This window comes from Oryctolagus cuniculus, chromosome 8 (assembly GCF_964237555.1).
Source record: "Oryctolagus cuniculus chromosome 8, mOryCun1.1, whole genome shotgun sequence".
Classification (NCBI taxonomy): Eukaryota; Metazoa; Chordata; class Mammalia; order Lagomorpha; family Leporidae; genus Oryctolagus; species Oryctolagus cuniculus.
The window spans coordinates 81,496,813-81,516,190 of NC_091439.1; the positions used below are offsets into that span (position 1 = coordinate 81,496,813).

Consider the following 19,378-nt stretch of genomic DNA (forward strand, 5'->3'; position numbering starts at 1 on the left):
TCCAAACCACAGCAATCCAGCTCCCTGCTAATGTGTCTGAAAAAGCAGCAGATGATGGCCCGAGAACTTGGTTCTCTGCCACCCATGTGGGAGACAGACCCTGGATTCTGGCTTGGGCCTGTCCCAGTCCCAGCTTTTGCAGCCATTTGGGGAGTGAACAAGTAGAAGGAAGATCTCTGCCCCTCTCTCTCTTTCTCTGTCACTCTGCCTTTCAAATAATAAAAGAAACTTTTTTAAAAATAAGAAAAAATATAAAAGGACTTAATATTATTCTTTTCCAAAAAAAATCAAAGTATTTTTTTGAAAATCACATTATAATAGCACCCATTTAAGCACATAAATTGAACGCAAAATTCTAACATATTCTAATTCAAACTAGAAATTTCAAATCTTTCTGTGCAAGAGTTGCTCAGCATCCTGACACTTGAAATAAAGATCAACTTGACTTCTGATACTCAACGTTTTAGTCTATTTCATAGGAAGCAATTTTTTTCACTCTGATGCAACAGGAATTAGTAAGAAATAAGTAAGAAATAAACAAAAATGAGTACTTTTCCTAAATGTAGAGATTATCATTGTAAATTCTAGAATCTCAAACAAAATTTTAGGGAGGCAAAATGCTGTCATTGTCTAATGCAATTAGAATATTGTGTGAAGAATATAAAAACATAATTGTATAACACAAAATAAGGGAGGCGGTGGAAGCCAATTCAAAATATGTGAGTCTCAAAGGCTTATATAATCAACACAACCTTAAAAAAGTCAAATATCTTTCGTAAAGTTGATAAGGCTGTTATTCAAACTTGCTTCCATTTTCCTTTACCATTTGAGGTACTGTGAGGTACATCGTATCCCAGAGGCTCACAGAGTGGAGGTTTGGGACCAGCATGGTAGCATAGAAGTGGAAAGATTGTTAAGAAGTAGGGCCAATTAGGAGGTCTTGGTGGGTTGGGGTGCTGCTTTCTTTTTTTTTTTTTTAAGATTTTATTTATTTATATGAGAGGTAGAGTTACAGACAGTGAGAGGGAGAGACAGAGAGAAAGGTCTTCCATCTGCTGGTTCACTCCCCAAAAGACCACAATGGCAGGAGCTGGCCTGATCTGAAGCCAGGAGTCAGGAACTTCATCCAGGTCTCCCACATGGGTGCAGGGGCCCAAGGACTTGGGCCATTTTCTGCTGCTTTTCCAGGCCATAGCAGAGAGCTGGATCAGAAGGGGAGCAGCCAGGACACAAACCAGTACCCGAATGGGATGCCAGCGCCGCAGGCAGCGGCTTTACAGGCTATGCCACAGCACCGGGCCCAGGGGTGTTGCCTTCTTAAGGGATGAAGGTAGTTCTCATGGAACCATCGGGTAGTTCTCATGAGTGGGGTGTCATAAGAAGAGCAAGCCTGGCCTTCCCCCTGAGCACTGCCTTGCTGCTTGCAGTGTGATCTCCCGTTCCCACAAGCACTGTTGCTGTGATGTCTAAAACAGGATATATCCACTGCTAGGCCTTTATAAGAGGGGGCCACCAGGTCTCGGACTTGCAGACTCCCAAAATATAAACTAAATGAGCCTTTTTACACTATTACTCAGCTTTAGGTACTTTTTCATAGCAAGTAAAACAAACTAATATTGACATACTGTAATACTTAAGAATGAAAAACTTTCAATCAGGTAAAATTTATATGAAGTGAAATGCACAAGCTTTATGTCAAGATTTCTGACACATGCATACTCTAACTACCACTCATATAGAAATACAGAACATGAAGTGACAGGCATCAAATAATTCATTACTATGGGAAGCTGGCTTTGTGCTCAGCCTTCAATATATGTCCCATAAGCAAATTGCAAAAACGAAGACTCAAATAAAATAGTGATGGAAAATTTAAAGATAAACAAACATACAGAATATCTTTGAAATCCTAGAAATTTTTCTTACATTCCTTCTAGACTATTGTCGCTCCCACTCTTCGCGGAGGAACGACACAGGACCCTGCGTTGTTCTTTTGCCTGCTCGGCCCTTCCCGGGTTTGCTGCTGGTTCTTCCCGGGTTGGCTACTGACCCTTCCACCTCCGTGGAAGGGCGGTGCCCCCTGCCATTTTCCCCACTTCCGAGGGGGAGCGGCACACCGCTGGCCGGCTCTCTCGTCGGGGGCTGCTCAGATGTTCCTCAGGTGTTCCCCTTAGACGTTCCTGGTGCATGTTGTCGCTCTCCTCCTTTATAGTCCTCTTCCACCAATCCCAACTCTGCTACCCACACGCCGAGTACGCTGCTCTCCTCCAATCAGGAGCAGGATCAGCTCCTGCAGGTCATCACTCAAGTTGGCGAGAGACAGCTGCGTAGAAGCTGTTTACTCCTCTCCCAGCACCATGTTGTGGGAGAGCAGATGCATAGAATAAGTCTTAATTCCAGTAACTTAGTCTAGTCCGAGTTGCTCCCCACAACTATCTTTACACCTCATAAACAGCTCCGAATCTGAATTCTACTACCATGGATTAGTTTTACCTGTTCTCACATGTCTGTCATACAATGGAATCAGGCCATGTGTACCCATTTGTGACTGATTTTTCTCGGAAGATGCTTTTGAGGTTCACATATGTTGCGAATTCCATCAATAGTTGTATTGGGTAGTATTTCTATAGGTAGTTTTTCTATGAACAAATATACCACAGCTTGTATATCAAACCATCTGTTGCTGAAATTTTGGGTTGTTCCTAATTTAGGGAAATTTTGTGTAAAGCCACTAAGAACATTTATGCACAAACCTTTTTATGTAAATATACTTTCATTAATTTTGTCTACTAAATATCAAGAAGTAGAATTACTGTGTGGAGGTAGGTATATGGCAGCTTAAAAATTAACTGCCAAACTAATTCCCAAAGTGGTTGAACCATATTATACTCCTCCTGGCAATACATAGATAGTTGCTCCACATCATCACCAAAATTTGGGTCATCAGGTTTTTTTTGTTTGTTTGCTTGTTTGTTTGTTTTAATTTCAGACATGCTAGTGAAACTGGCTTTCATTGCGGTTTTATTTTGCATTTCTCTGATGACTAATAACATTGATCCCTTTCAAGTACACATTGGTTGTTCCTGCACTTTCTTTTGTGAAGTGTCTGATCGAAGCTTTTGCTCAATTTCTTCAACTAGTTTGTCATTTTATTGTTGACTTAGGAATATTTTAAAAATACATTCTAAAACACGCCCTTGGTCAGATTTTGTGTTGTACTTATCACCTCCCAACATGTGGCTAACCTTATCACCTCCCAACATGTGGCTAACTTTATCACCTTCCAACATCACCTTTTGACAAGCAGCATCTTTACATTTTAACGGATTATATTTTTTTCTTTTATAATTACTTCCTCTTTAAGAATTTTATGCTTATATCAATATAAAAATACATTCTTTAATTTTTTCCAAGAGTATTATGGGTTTAAGTCTATAATCCATGTCAATTTAATTTCATGTTCTATAAAATAAAGGTTGAGGCTTATTTTTCCATACATTTATATTAATTATTAAGTTTTATATTAAATATTTTTGCTGAAAAACATTAAAATACAATATCCTTAAGATTAGCACTTAGAAATTAATCCTTTTCTTTTACATTTTGCCAGTCTTTTTATTGTTGTTGTTGTTTAATGTTTCTGTCTATATAAAATTCTAAACAGAAGTAGGCTAAAAATGATTCATTTGTCTAGGGAGGACAGGCCTTAAGTGACATTAGCCTCTGATTAAATTTCACCTTTTCTGGGAATATATGGTCCCAGCCCTAAGGATGTCATAGGCAGGAAATCTCACACATTGTGGAGGCTACATGCATAATGAGCTAATTAGATCATGCACCGCTCATAGGAAATGCGCTGGACTTGACAAACGATTACATCTTCCTCTTAGACATCCACATCAGCCGCCATCTGCAAAATGTGCAGCTGTCCACCTGGAGTGCAGGTCTGTGGCGCTGATGTAGGCTGTCCTTCTAATAAATACACCACAAGGCTGGTTTTCAGGGCTTTATGTTAAAGCCACAAAATCAAATAAGAAAAAATGAATACTTAACATGTTTGGTTATGGTATATTATGATTCCACTGAAATTTTTCTAAATCTGCAATTTCTTTTTAATATAGTGTACACACCAGCATTCTTGCTTTAGGGAAACTATATACCAATGGAATAAAAAGAAAAAAAAGGGCTTATGTGAGTGAAAAATTGTATCTTGCCCAAGGCTGACCAAAAGAAAGATAATTGCTCTGAGCAGTTAACAAAGCCAAGACAAAAGTTGTACCTATTGGCAAAATCCCCAAATTTTTGTAGTAATAGTTTACAAGTCATCCTTTAAAATCCTGTCAATAAAATCATCCAGAGGATATTCATAACTGTTTCCTTTTAATTTTTGTAGCATAAATATTAACTTGTTTATGGCCTCATAGAAATCAAACAAAATATTAGATAAAATTTTCTAGATTCTCTGTTATCTCCAAGAAATTTATTTACCACCAAGAGTTACCAAGTCTCATTTACTACAAGACATAAAAACTGCCTGGTAGCATCTACATGTGTTTTCAGATTCAGTTTGCCTGTCAAACAGCTGTATTGGCAGAATTCAATCAAATTTAGGCACAATTTTTGGCTAGTTTACTCTGCCTTTCTTCCTAATTAGAACCCCCACTCAACATTAGGAAGCTTTAGCACGCTAATGAAGATGAGTCCCTTGAGTTTCAAATTAATAGCTCAGTACTTAGAGAGCTACCACTTCTACTGATACTTATCAAAATAAAATATTCTAATGGTGAGTCAAAACTTTGGAAAATATTCTTGTTTGAAAGTGACTTTCTTAAGTTGGATTTTATTGATGTAACTATTAAAGAATGAGATGTATCTCACAAGAATTATAAGTAAGAAAGTTAAGTAGAAAACACTGGTGTTCATAATGAATTTCTCATCAAGTTAAAATTGTTTAAGTTATAATAATCTACATTTTAGATGGAGATATATATGTGTGTTATATATGCATATTGATACTTCTCAAGATTGTCACACAAATTAGAGACTGAATATTCAGATAAGATTATATGAAAATATATTACTATGTATCACTATGTTCCTAAATTTGTATGTATGAAATACATGAAACTTGTATAACTTAAATACAATTTTAAAAAATTCAAAAAAATATTATATGGAAATACTTGCCTTTACCATATTTAGTTCTGATATAACACTAAAGAATTTTACAATATGAAGCTAATTTATAATTATAATTTATAATATCTATATATAAAGTTCAAATACTTGAAGTATGCTAGTCAAAGAAAACAAAATCCAGCACCCAGAAGTTATTACAAGTAATTTTAATTCCTAGTTGCAACTTTTGAAAAATATTAAGGGAGATCCAATGTGAAATCTACATTTAAAAATCTCTTTCCTTTCTCATTCCTGTTGTTTGCCAATTTGCCCCACCTCTGAACTTTCTCACCTCTCACCTTCAGCTCCTCTCCTTGAACCTCTTTCTCTCTTTCATTCTCCCTAGGGGCCTTTCTCTCCCTTTTCACTCTTCCTCTTTATCCCTCAGGGTTCGCCTTTTCTCTCAACACAATGTCTTCCTGCAAGAACCTCCACTGATTCTATTGTTTGGTCTACAGATTTCACCAATCTGCATAGTAAATCAGTTAAACAGGGGGACAAAGAAGCATGAGGACCTCCCCGCACACATTAGTAACTTCTGTCCCTGTTGTACACACATCACCTCTCTCTGAGAGGTCACCATTTATTTTATGGTACTCATATTTCCAGTGTAACTCACAGCTGTTGATCAAACTTGATAAAAAAAAAAAAAGAACTGAGAGTAAACAATTTTCTCAATTAAATTGAGAATGAAAAGGAATTCGACTTAGGGCTCTGCCTCTCAAAGTAAAACATTCTCCCAGCGAACAGTTTCTCAACTTCTCTGAGGCTTTGCCTGTAGGAATACACCTTCCCAGTCTGTAAAGCCTTCATTTACATGAACAAATTTTCTTCAATTTTCCAAAACAAAGGATTTTGATTAAAAAAATAATAATAAAGCTGTGCCGTTAAATTTATGCAGTCATTTGGTGAGCATGCACCCTTGGTGAGCCTGCACCCGTGTTTTCAGAGGATAAATACACAGTTAGGATCAGGATGGATTCTTAAAGAATCACTTCTACTCTGCCTACTAAAGCTAAAACATGAAACCATTATCTCATTATCTTTTGAAAAGTTATATAGATTATCTGAAGTTATTTCCTTTTTTAAATTTTCTAAGAAAATATCCAGCAGCCCTGTGTTTTCCATAAAATTAGCTAAAATCTTATTTCCTATTTTGCTGTTTTTATTGAGTTAACTCCTATTTATCTGGTTTCCTTTCTCCATGAATCAATAATGATCTAGCTCTTAAGATTGCAACGCTTCTGTATTTTCCTAGTATCTGTCTTCACTATCTTGTCTCCCACCCATTAGCTATCTCAAACTAATTTCACTCTTTTTATACCTTCTCTCCCACTGAGTGCTGATTCTAAGAACACAATTACATCTCATAATTCCCTGAGAAAATAGGCGATATCTGAACTAGTCAGGGAACAGTCTAAGCTGCTAAGACATAAGAGACACTAAAATGTAGTTTGTAAAGCATAAATATGAAGGCAATGCTGTGGTGTAGCGGGTTAAAGCTGCCGCCTGCAGTGTAAGCATCACACATGGGCGCTGGTTCGAGTCCCGGCTGCTCCACTTCTGATCCAGCTCTCTGCAATGGCCTGGGAAAGCAGTAGAAGATGGCCCAAGTCCTTGGGCCCCTGCACCAGCATGGGAGACCCGAAAAAAAGTTCCTGGCTCCTGGCTTCAGATCAGCACAGCTCCAGCCCTTGAGGCCATCTAGGGAGTGAACCAGCGAATGGAAGACCTTTTTCTGCCTCTGCCTCTCTGTAACTCTGCCTTTCAAATAAATAAATAAATCTTTAAATTAAAACATAAATATGTTCATTTGCCTCCAACAGAATAGTGCAAAGATATGTAGGCAATCCTTCACCAGATAGATTATCAAAATTTTCTCTCTCTCTACCTGTTGACAGTCTAAAAACTACAAGCCAATTGTGATTTTCATTCTGTTTCCTTGCCTATTCACCAACACACTAATCATTAATTACCATTTATTTCCTCTGTCTCACTAAAGGCAGTATTTATTATTCTTTGCTAGTGGAAACACTTAATTTGTATTGGCTCCTTTATTCTTCATGCTAACCTTGAGTGTCTGATACCATCATCATCACCAGCCTATAAGTAAGAAACTCAAGTGCAGAGAAGCTAAACCAACACCCTGCCATCACAGAGCTAGGAAGCAGCAGCAGCAGGATGTGGGCTTAACGTCAGGTCCTGAGTCTATGCTCTTAGCTCTCAATCACTACTATAAACTGGTTCTTTATCCCTTTGCTATTGCTCAAATCTTACCTACATGGCTTAGCTCCCAGCATCCATTCGCTGGTTCAGTAGTGTGTCCTCTAAGACTCCACTCAGTTCTTTTCTAACAGAGATGAGCTGGCACCACCTGTTCCCTTCAGTTCACAACACCCAACATTATTCACTTCTTCTCATCTTCATGTTCCACAAAGTCAATAGCTTTATATTAGCAAGGTGGAAATACACACACCACAAAAATAAACAAATACCACAGTGTAGGAGGGGTTTTTTTCTCTCCTGAACAGTGTTTTAAAACATGTGCTATACTCTTAAAATGCCTTCCTCCTAGAACGGAATCAGAATGCCTTAACCTTCCTCATCATATCATAAGGTACTTGTAATTGTCTATGTGTTCTTTTTCCTCCAGCAGACTGAGGATGCAGAGTATTTCTTTCACTTTACCTTAGCACGCAAAACAATGACTAGAAGATAATTAGTGCTTAGAAAATATTTGTTAAAAGAATCAATGAAATAGGGGCCAGCACTGTGGCGCAGCAGGTAAAGCCAGCGCCTGCTGTGCCGGCATCCCATATCGTGGCCAGTTTGGGTCCCAGCTGTTGCACTTCTGATCCAGCTCTCTGCTATGGCCTGGGAAAGCAGTGGAGGATGGCCTTGGGCCCCTGCACCCACGTGGGAAACCTGGTAGAAGAAGTTCCAGTTTCCTGGCTTCTGATCAGCCCAGCTCTGGCCATTGTGACTATTTGGGGAGTGAACCAGCAATGGAAGACCACTCTCTCTCTCTCTCTCTCTCTCTCTGTAACTCTGCCTTCCAAATAAATAAATAAATCTTTTCAAAAAATCAACGAAATAATAAATTTAAAAATCTGCCAGTTATTACACCACTTCTCTTAAGCAATAACCTAATTTCTTATTATTTGTGAGTTATGAGCTCTGAATTCCAGGACTGTATGGATTATAAACAATCGATCAGAATCCCTAAATCACACTTTTAAAAGTTCAGCAGTAAAGTTGATTCAGTTCTAAATATTAGAAATAGCTACCTCCTCAAAGTCACTGGAAATGCTCTTTTGCATTTTATTTGCTCATATTAGACAAAGCTCGACTTAGAATAGAAGTGCAGCCTCAGCTTCCACCCCAGAAAAGTCTTCTGGCGAAGAAAGGAGTTTTTGACAGTCGAGTTCTGCAGCTGGAGAAATGCCATGAAATATCTGAATAGCTGCTGTGCCTTAAAATAAAGCCCTGCTCGTTGCCCATGTAATTAGTGTAGCTATAGATTATTATTTCCACGGATGAGTACAGCATAATTAATGCACTATACAAACCCTCATCTCTAACAAGAATTTTGGGATAATCGATTCCCAAATTCCATCCCCCAAGATACTTAAGAATAATTCAATTTCTTTCTATTGACATAAACTGTATACACACAAGCATAAACCAATATTGTTCGGAATAGCTTTTCTGAGCATCTTACAACGTCTTTTCTTCAGGGAGTAGTACTTTGAATAACTTCATTTTATCTCATATTCAAATGTTACTTTACTGTTCAATTCAATTTTAATTTCGATGCCATGTACTGATATAGTCTGATCAAATATTAAATTGATTTTTAAAGGATTGGTTTATTTGAAAAGCAGAATCACACACACACACACACACACAGAGAGAGAGAGAGAGAGACAGGGAGAGGGAGATGGAAAGAAAGATACAGAGAGAGAGATCTTCCATCCACTGGTTCACTTCCCAAACAGGCACAACAGTCAAGCATGGGCCAAGCCAAAGCCAAGAGCCAGGAAATCCATCCAGGTCTCCCACATGGATGAGAGGGGCTCAAGCACTTGGGCCACCTTCCCTTGCCTTCCCAGGTACGTTAACAGGAACATGAATCAGAAGCAGAGCAGCAAGGACTCAAACCAGCACTCCCATACAAGATGCCATATGGCACAAGCAGCAGGCTAACCCACCACATCATAATGCCAATCCCAAAATTATTTTCTAAAACAAAAAACAGGGCCATCTACTGTGTGGCTTGCTCTATTTTATATATTGGAAAACCAAAAAAGTCATAGAAGATTCCTTCCCTTGGGGAGTTTGCCTTCTAGTCAGGGAGAAAGATGTTAAACCTATAAGTAAATTATATCCTCCAGATAGCAGAGAGTGCTACAACAAAAACAAACACAGGGTGATGGAACAGAAAGGGTGTCAAATTGGGCATCCTGCAAGACAAGATGGGCTTCATTCCATAGGATCCTCAAAGCTGCTATGAAAGGATGACATCTAAATTCTGATGAGAACAAAGGCAACCGAATGGCTACTATAGGAAAAGTATTTTAGGCCAAAGGAACTGTAAACTCAAATACCCCGAGACAGACAGGAGCATGGGCTTGACTGACAGCAAGGGAGTAAATCAAAGAAGAAGGGTGATTTTAAATCTCCTTGTCTCCTCACCATGTTTACTTTTATTTTCTTTAAGAAAATACATATGATTTTAATCCTTTAGCTTATGAAGCTACTGACGTGAACTTCTTGTGTCGAGAGCTGGGAAGAGATGGACAGTGGTGTACCATTGTACAATCCGTCAACAATATAGCTACAACACATGTATATAAGCTTGAGGGCATAAATGAACATAATTGTTATTAAATTATAACAACAATAATATAATGCAGTTAAAAATTAGGAAACCATGGGTCTTGAATTTTTCTTATCTTTTAAATAATAATTATGTAATTGTGGGTTTATATAACCTAATGCTTAATAATGACCACATTTAATAACTGACTGACAAAACTTCTTAGGATCTAAAAATCAGTTCTTGCAAGTTGGTACAAGTCAACTTCAGCCCACCCCTTCTGCTGGCATACCCGGAGGGAGAGCTCATTAACCCGTCCAAACACCAAAAGGCATCTCTAAAAATATGAAAGTTTTCATCCTCCTCCCTGCTGCCAACTGGCTTCTCCCACTTCCCTATTACCCACTTCCAAAAGGGAGAAAGAAATGAAAAGGAAGCGCTGGCACTGTGGCATAGCAGGTAAAGCTGCAGCCTGCAGTGCTGGCATCTGGTATGGGTGCCAGTTCCAATTCGAGTCCCGGGTACTCCACTTCTGATGCAGCTCTCTGCTATGGCCTAGGAAAGCAGTGGAAGATGGCCAAGTTCTCGGGCCCTTGCACCGGTGTGGGAGACCCAGAAGAAGTTCCTGGCTCCTGGCTTTGGACTGGCCCATCTCTGGCCATTGTGGCCATTTGGGGAGTGAACCAGCAGATGGAAGACCTCTCCCTCACTATCTCTCTCTCTCTCTCCCTCTCTCTCTCTCTCTCTCTTTGTAACTCTGCCTTTCAAATAAATAATATCTAAAAAAAGAAATGAGAGAAAATGATAATTTGTGGGTATATAATTTGTGGCATATCCTGAAAACTAAATGGATCTATTTTTAAAAACATTTTATGGGCTGGTGCCATGGCTCACTTGGCTAATCCTCCGCCCGTGGCGCCGGCACCCCTGGCCCCTGGTTCTAGTCCCAGTTGGGGCGCCAGGTACAAGTCCTGTTTGCTCCTCTTCCAGTCCAGCTCTCTGCTGTGGCCCAGGAGGGCAGCGGAGGATGGCCCAGGTGCTTGGGCCCTGCACCTGCATGGGAGACCGGGAGGAAGTACCCGGCTCCTGGCTTGGGAACAGCACAGCACTGGCTGTGGCGGCTATTTGGGAAGTGAACCAACGGAAGGAAGACCTTTCTCTCTGTCTCTCTTTCTCACTAACTCTGCCTGGCAAGAAAAAAAAAAATATATATATATATATTTCAAAAATTTTTTTATGATTCTCATACCTTAAGATTAAAACATTATGACATGTTCTAAATATGTACTCCAGTTATAAGTAAAACATATAAATCACAAATGATCATGGACTTACACAGGGACAATTGCTAAATTATTTTCTTTAATAATAGTTTGTCTACCTCACCATTTGGGCATTTATTTTACTCATATTGATAGATAAATGGAGAAGTATTTCAAATTAGCAGTATCATAAAACCTAGGCTAATAGCCAAGTTGGCCTGAAGGCCTAACTAACAAATGTAGCTTTCCAAAAACAACAAAAGAAACAGCCTGGATATCATTAAGTACACAGAACTGACTGTAATTCAGTAACTCCCTAGTGTGGTAGTACATCTTGTATTGGAATAAGAATTGCTTTTGGCTACGGGGTCTACTCTGAAATACGGAAAGAGTGGACTGACCATCCTTTACTTAGCTTATTATATATCAAATGGAACCTACTTAGCTTGTTACACATCAGATGGAACCTTTAGTTACATGTGGCTTGGAGAACATATTGTGTTCTAAATCACAGAAACTTAAATGCTGAAAGGTAAAAACAAGTTATGTGCAGCCCAGGAATCCATATATGTTGGAGGTTTTACAACGTAATAAAACCTCACTGTAAAAAATGAATAAAATTTACTAAATATTAAAGATGTCAATCCAATTAACATTTCAAACTGAAAAATTAACTTAGAATCATATAAAAAAGTAAAGATACAGTTAAAAAGTAAAGATATGATCAAGAAATACTTTAGGAGCTGGTACTATTGCGCACCTGGGTAAGTTGCAGTCTGCCCTGCCAGCATCCCATAGTGGAATGGGTTCGAGTCCCAGCTGCTCTGCTTCTGATCCAACTCCATGCTAATGCACTTGGGAAAGCAACAGAAGTTGTCCAAAGACCTTGGACCCCTACCACCCACCACCCAGATGAAGCTCCTGGCTGCTGGCTTCGACCTGGTCCAGTCTTGGCTATTGCACCATTTAGGGAATAAACCAGCAGATGGAAGATTCTCTTTCACTCTCTCTCTCTCGTGCTCTCTCTCTCTCTCTCTCTCTCGAAGGAGCAGGAGGAGGAGGAGGAGGAGAAGGAGGCAAAGGAGGAGGAGGAGGAGGACAGACTTTAACCAAGTGATCGATGTTAACATTGTAGAATATTCTGAAAAAATGCATTCTTCCCCCAAATTCATAACCTGAACTAATCACAATATCAGACAAGTTCAAACTGAAAGATGCTTTACAAATTACCTGATAATTATTCTTCGAAAGTATCAAAGTTATAACAGACAAAGACTGTTATAAAAAGACCTTTCACAAAGCCAAGGTGATAATAAGTAAACACGATATGGGTTCTTGGATCAAATCTTTTAACAGAAAAGGGACATTAGTGAAAAAACTGGAAAAATATAATTAAAGTCAATGGTTTTATGATGGTGATACATTATGGTGAATTTCTTCATTTTGTTTGTTATATCATCTGTTAACATTCTTGGAGACTTGGCTAAGACTATATATGTATACCCTAAGTAGCTGAAAATCTTGTGTGAGTCTATCATTACATGAAAATTATAAGTTTAAAAATATTCAAGCTTATATTATACAAAATATGAGAAAAATGGAATTGTATATATCCTATCATTAGACAAAATGGAAATTTTATGTTGATTTGTTTTCTCTTTTTTTAATTTTTCCCCTGTGCTTCTAAACACTAGTCATTGTCAAGACCGAACAGAAAGAAGAGCACACATTCCTCAGACTGAGTGTCTGGTTTCATATTTCATTTCTACCATTTACTGTGTTATTGAGGGCAATTCAGTTAACATCCTGCTCCTACGTTTTCTAGGGTGCAAAAGAGAATATCTGCCACAGAGTGCTGATATAAGAATAAATGAATTAATACATACAAAGCACTTAGAACAATGCATGCCTAGAGTGAATAACAATTTGAAAGAAATATCAAAATAGTTGGAGGCAGAGTAGATGTCTAGCGTTTCAGAAACAAAGTGGTCCAGCTGCTTCCCTCCTTCCCTTCCTCCTTCCTCTTGCTGAAATGAAGTTGACTTTACTGTGGGATGGCTCAACAAATGAGGCAGGACTGATTGGAATTCTGATTCCTCAAAGTATAAAGAGTGAAGGGACATTAGCAGACTCAGGGGAGCAGACAGTTCCCAGTTCTGGCATTCTAGCCAAACTCTTCCCAAGTGGAATCCAGGCTTTTGTCTCCATCGCCTGTCTTTTTAGTTTCATGCCCATCTTCCAAGCCTGGATCTCCAGTGCTCCCACAGCCCTATGAGCCATCCTGTGCCCTTTCCACAGATCCTTTTGCTTTTTGAGCTAATAAATGTTGATTTCTGTTATGTAGCCCACCATAAACAATTGCTGTAATACCATTATCCAATGACCCAGTTCTAAAGTCAAGAGAAACAGCATTCCTGAGCCTTACTTCTAAGAAAAATAATCCATGGGCCACACTTTAATATTATAGGAGAGGAAGTTTGTTGAGTTGGCATTAGAGACAAGGAGCTAAAGGAAATACTATTGGAATGTAGGCCTCTTGAGGAAGGACACACAGGCTTTCAGCCATGGCCCAAATGCCTATAATGCAAGTTCAAGTTCTCCCTAGTCCCCCTTTAAACAGTAAACAAACATGGATGCCTATTATTCGCGGAGATTTAATTGACTGTCATAATATCATAACTATTAATTGGACTGATGCAAAAAATAGACCATACTTCAGGCTTGTCATCAAGACAAACCATTATACATAGAACTTTGAAAGTTCAACCTGTACCCTTTAATGGATGCATTAAATAACATTTTAATACCAGACAGTAACTAGGGGTATCTTTGCATTTTGCATCAGGGAAAAATTTTGGAAGATGGAATAATTGCTGAAGAACTTAGATCACCATGTAACTACAGTGCTATTTTTATGATTGACAAGAATTCAGGAGAAACTTACTAACCCTTTTAAGAAAAAGTAGGGGCTGGCACTGTGGCATAGGGGGTAAAGTCGCCGCCTGCAGTGCCAGCATCCCATATGGGTGCCGGTCAAGTCCTGGCTGCTCCACTTCTGATCCAGGTGTCTGCTATGACCTGGGAAAGCAGTAGAGGATGGCCCAAGTCCTTGGGCCTCTGCACCTGCATGGGAGACCCAGAAGAAGCTCCTGGCTTTGGATCAGCACAGCTCTGGCCATTGTGGCCAACTGGAGAGAGAACCATTGGATGGAAGACCTCTCTCTCTCTCTGCCTCTCCTTTTCTCTCTGTGTAACTCTGACTTTCAAATAAATAAATAAATCTTTCAAAAAAGAAAAACTTTAAATCAGAAACTTAGAAAACCAGATTACAGGATTAAGCTGCTCCTTATGTAGGGATTACGTAAGATTTCATAAAAATCTGTAAGATAGTACTCAAATAGCTAATCATTAGAAAGCACAAGCAAAAGTCCCCACAACAGTTTGTGAATTTAATGTGTAACAGAGAATGTTTACACATTGTTAAGCAAGAATCAAAGATTCTAATTTAGAATAAAAAAATTGGTACAATATTGAAGGTTATTCCAAGACAAATATTGTATTGGATTTTTTTAATCCATTCTATTATTTTTCTGATAATTGCTTGATTTTGTACTTACTGTGGGCTTGCTGAAAACTTCCCAGAAAATGGTAGAAATGATAATGGAGATCATTTTTAAATTATAGTGCAACTATAAAATAGCAACAAAAATGGGAAATTGTATGGTAAATTCTTAGGACAAAAAGCTTACATTTTTCCCTGGTGCCAAAAGGAGAGTACACACTATACTCCAGCTTTTTCTTTAGAAAATCTGAAAATTTTAAATGCTTTTTCCAACCCTTTGAGGTGTACGTAAATCTTGGTAAAAGCTTAATAAGTTTCTTGCTAGTTCTGCATCCCAGGAATGTATTTATTAGAGGCCTCAGAGCAATTTCCTTAAAATGCAAACACGTAGCAGAATGGAGGGAGTATTGTCTCCCTACCCCTGGGGAATTTAAGCCTGGATGCTTGGCCCTGTGATGTCATTTCCTGCTTGTCATAAAGATACAAGAGGTTTAATTTTTCTCTTTATATAAAGACAATTAACATATATGCTGTCATTTGTATCTGCTTGGCAATATAAAAGGATGCAATTTCTTCCTTTCTTTGTGAGCTCCTTCGCAGATTGCCTCTGAGGCACGGCTCAGTCTGATTTAACGCTTATTCAATAATAAAGCTCTTTCACTCTTGTCTACATTTTTGTAGAAGGATTCACTGGGTTGGCAGGAGATTTTATTTCTAATTATAATTTCTTCAACTCAGCTTAGTAGTAATGGTATATAATTGGTATAGTTCCTAAGGAAGCTGGTTAACTTCTCTCTGAATAAACTTTGCACTGTGCTGGAAAGGATACGTCATTAGGCCCAAGAAAGATTAAATGACATAAATGCTGATCAACCAGTAGTGGTGGGGGGACCCCAAAACTCGTAAACAGTGTGCTGTTTTCACATTTGTGCAACATTATTCCAAATCAAAGTCAGACACACCAGAGAAATGTAACTCTAACACTCACAAAAACAGCATCCTTATTATGTGATAATAGTCAATAAACCACAAATACTTGAAAAGTTTTATAATCTGATAAAATGAAGTCCTCAGAAGGGTAGAACTCTGACAATTTTAAATCAATTTTTACAGCATTCTGGGAAAGTAGTAAGAAAATTTTCAATGTTAAAAGTGATGGCACGGACAAGTCCGAATGATTATAAGGTTTGAGTGCTTAGATATATGGTTTCTGCACAATGGAGAAAGAAGTGCATTCATGATGCTTTGCAAAGCTAAAAGGTCTGCAAAGGCTAGTTGCTTTCAGTGCAGGTTATCAATGAAAGACATTTCACAAATGTTTTTCTATTCTTTTACACAAAGTGTGTGAAATAAAGAACATTCCCCAGCCTGTGATCTGTAGAACACCAGTGTCTCATGAGACTTATTTGTACTCCATAGGGGATGTTTAAAAAGGGTTCTCTAGTCAAATAATCCTGTGAATCTCTGTCTTGAAATTTCGCAATCTAGGTTAGCATATTAAAGACTATGAGGTTAGGGCCAGCGCTATGGCGCAGCAGGTTAATGCCCCATCCTGCAGTGCCGCCATCCCATATGGGCGCTGCTCTGAGGCCTGGCTGCTCCAATCCAGCTCTCTGCCATGGCCTGGAAAAGCAGTGGAGGATGGCCCAAGTCCTTGGGCCCCTGCACCCATGTGGGAGACCCAGAGTGGGCTCCTGGCTCCTGGCTTCGGATCCGCGCAGCTCCAGCCATTGCAGCCAATTGGGGAGTGAACCATCGGATGGAAGACTTCTCTTTCTTTCTGCCTCTCCTCTCTCTGTGTAATTCTGACTTTCAAATAAATAATAAAGAACTCTTAGAAAAAGAAAAGAGACTATGAGGTGACCCATAACAAATTAGAACCTCCCAAATTATTTGATCATAGATCCTTTCCCTTTTGTTTTCATTGATCCAACAATAGTAGTAAGAATAATAGCTATCATTTATTGGGCACTTACTGCAAATCACAAATAGTTTTATGTACTCCTTTATATGTAACACTCAATCTCACAAAAACTCATATGAGGAGCATTGTCTACTCTTAGAAGAATAGGCTTTTTCTTCCTTGCTATCCACAAGGAATCTCACTGTGTTTTTTCACTTTAATTTTCATGCCTTACAATGAGTACATGGTCCTTAGAATCCAGAAAAATTGACAGTCCTTGCTTTGGTTCCTGTGATGACTTTTTTTTGCATCTATTCCTGCTTGTATGTATCAAAACTCATACTGATCAATGAGCTCTGGGTTGCAAAAGAGGATTTATTTTTTGCACCTGTAAGTCAGTCTTTGTCCAAATTAGACAAAAATATATGCCAAGTACAGCAGTTCCTGTGATGACTTTTCATGTTTTCTTCTGTTTTTATAGACATTTAAGTCAGAAGATGGAAATGAATCCATTCAGGTAAGCCAATGAGGTGCTTATTTTTAATCAAAACCATGAGATATTGCTTTTAAAGCAAAATCTGCTTCAGCAAAATCTGCATATTATAAAAATACTTATAAGATTTCTTTCCTATTCTTTACTTAAAACTCTGGGAGATTTATTTATTTGAATAGAGCAGTTGTAAGAGTGTAGTGTCATTCCATTCACAGATTTGAAGTCATGCATTTGAAGAGTTACTGTGCTGATTAGAGTTCTCCAGAGGAACAGAACCAACAGGTTCCTCAACACACATACAAGCACACACACACAAACACACACACACAGGGTATTTCAAAAAGTTTGTGGGAAAACAGAATTAAAAGACAAGTTTATTTTGGTGCAAAAATTTTTTGAAATCCATAACTAGTTTTTTTGTATGCATTTTGCATGAACTTCTTGAAGACTCTCTCATATGAGAAAACATGTTACAGGAATTGGCTAACACGACTGTGGAGGCCATCTGTAAGCTGGAGAACCAAGAAAGTCACTGATGTTATCCAGTCGGAGCCAAAGGCCTTAGAATCAGCCAAGCTGATGGCCACATCTGCTGGCTAAAGAACCTGCAGCGCCAGTGTCCCAGGGCAGTAGACAGATGGTCCCTGCTCAAACACAAACAGATCTGCCCTCCCTCTGTCATTTTGTTCTCTTCAGGCCTTCAGTGAACAGAATGATGTCCACCCACGTCACTGAGTGCCATCTTCTTCTCTTTTTTTTAAGATTTATTTATCAATTTGAAAGGTGGAGTTACAGAGGTAGAGGTAGAGAGAGAGAGAGAGAGGTCTTCCATCTGCTGATTTTCCCCAAGTGGCCTCAATGGCAGGAGCTGAGCCAATCTGAAGCCAGGAGCCAGGAGCTTCTTCTGGGTCTCCCCCATGGGTTCAGGGGCCCAAGGACTTGGGTCATCTTCCACTGCCCTCCTGGGCCACAGCAGAGAACTGGATCAGAAGAGGAGCAGCCGGGACTTGAATCAGTGTCCATATGGGACGCCGGCTTTGCCCGCTATACAACAGCGCTAGCCCTGTGCCATCTTCTTTACTCAATCTATTGACCCAAATACTAATATTCCAGAAAAAATGTCCTACCAGCTACCTGAGCATCCTTTGGCCCAGTCAAATCGACACAAAATTAACCATCACAGTTATGTCTATTTTCAAAGAACGGAACATGTCCACAAATCAAATTACCAATTTGCAAACCTTGGTCTGTAGAACAGAAAATTATGACTGAATTGCTTCATATATACTCTTTGCATCTGAAACTGATTTTTCCAGAGCATGAGGCAGCTTTGGATTTCTAGCCTGCAATAGTGTTCCTGTACAAGAACTTTGGAGAGGCAATCTTTCAGAAATAACCAACTTTTCATGGAAATTGATAATTTCTCCCATTACTACCTGGAGAATCAGGGCTACTGAACAGTAATAATATAATAATAATAATAATAATAATAATAAATTACAACTACCTATCTTAGCACTTGCTCTGTGCAAGGAAATCTCCCAAGTAATTTATATTATTAGCTCATTCAATACTCATAGCAACCATCTGACATAGAATCTATTGTTATCCCATATTATAGATGTGGAAATGGAGGCAGAAGGAGATGAAGACACTTGCCCAAGGTCACACAGCTAACCAGTAGAAGGGTTAATAAGTGGTGCAGCAGCAAAGCCTCAAATCCAAGCAGCCTGTCTGAAGAGTTCTCACTCCTAGTCACATGACTAAGCTAAATGAGAGCTGTGTGCATTCCCTGGGTGCAGGAGAACAAGGATAGCAGGAAGGTTGACGTCACCTCTGGAGCCTGAACGCATCTAGCTCCCCTCCTGAGAGCAGCCTTAGGCAGAAAACCCCCTGCTGGTTATGTTTCTCAGCATTAGTCCAACTTAATTGGAGAAACATTTAAAGGCTGAAACAAAAGATTTGGAAACAGATGCATAGAAGTCATGTTAGAGCCTGCTTGGAAGAATGCTGGCACTGTTAATAGTAATAGAAAATCAGATCTCTGCCTCCAGGGACTTTAACATGGGTGCAGGAAAAAACAGAGTGTAAATATACCATTTTAATTTGATGAAGAAAATAGTATGGTTTGTTCCAGGTGCTATAAGAGGACAAAGGAAAA

General features: G+C 39.0%; 1 protein-coding gene and 1 non-coding gene across 6 annotated transcripts in view; both read right to left on the reverse strand.

Moving 5' to 3' along the window:
- The window catches only part of MAPK10 (mitogen-activated protein kinase 10), a 324,977-nt gene that overhangs the window by 214,472 nt on the left and 91,127 nt on the right, over positions 1-19,378 (reverse strand). The gene's annotated exons all lie outside the window — the stretch shown is intronic.
- LOC127483348 (small nucleolar RNA SNORA40) lies at positions 17,035-17,161 on the reverse strand. The gene has a single exon (XR_007909543.1). It is a non-coding gene; the product is annotated as a small nucleolar RNA SNORA40 (small nucleolar RNA).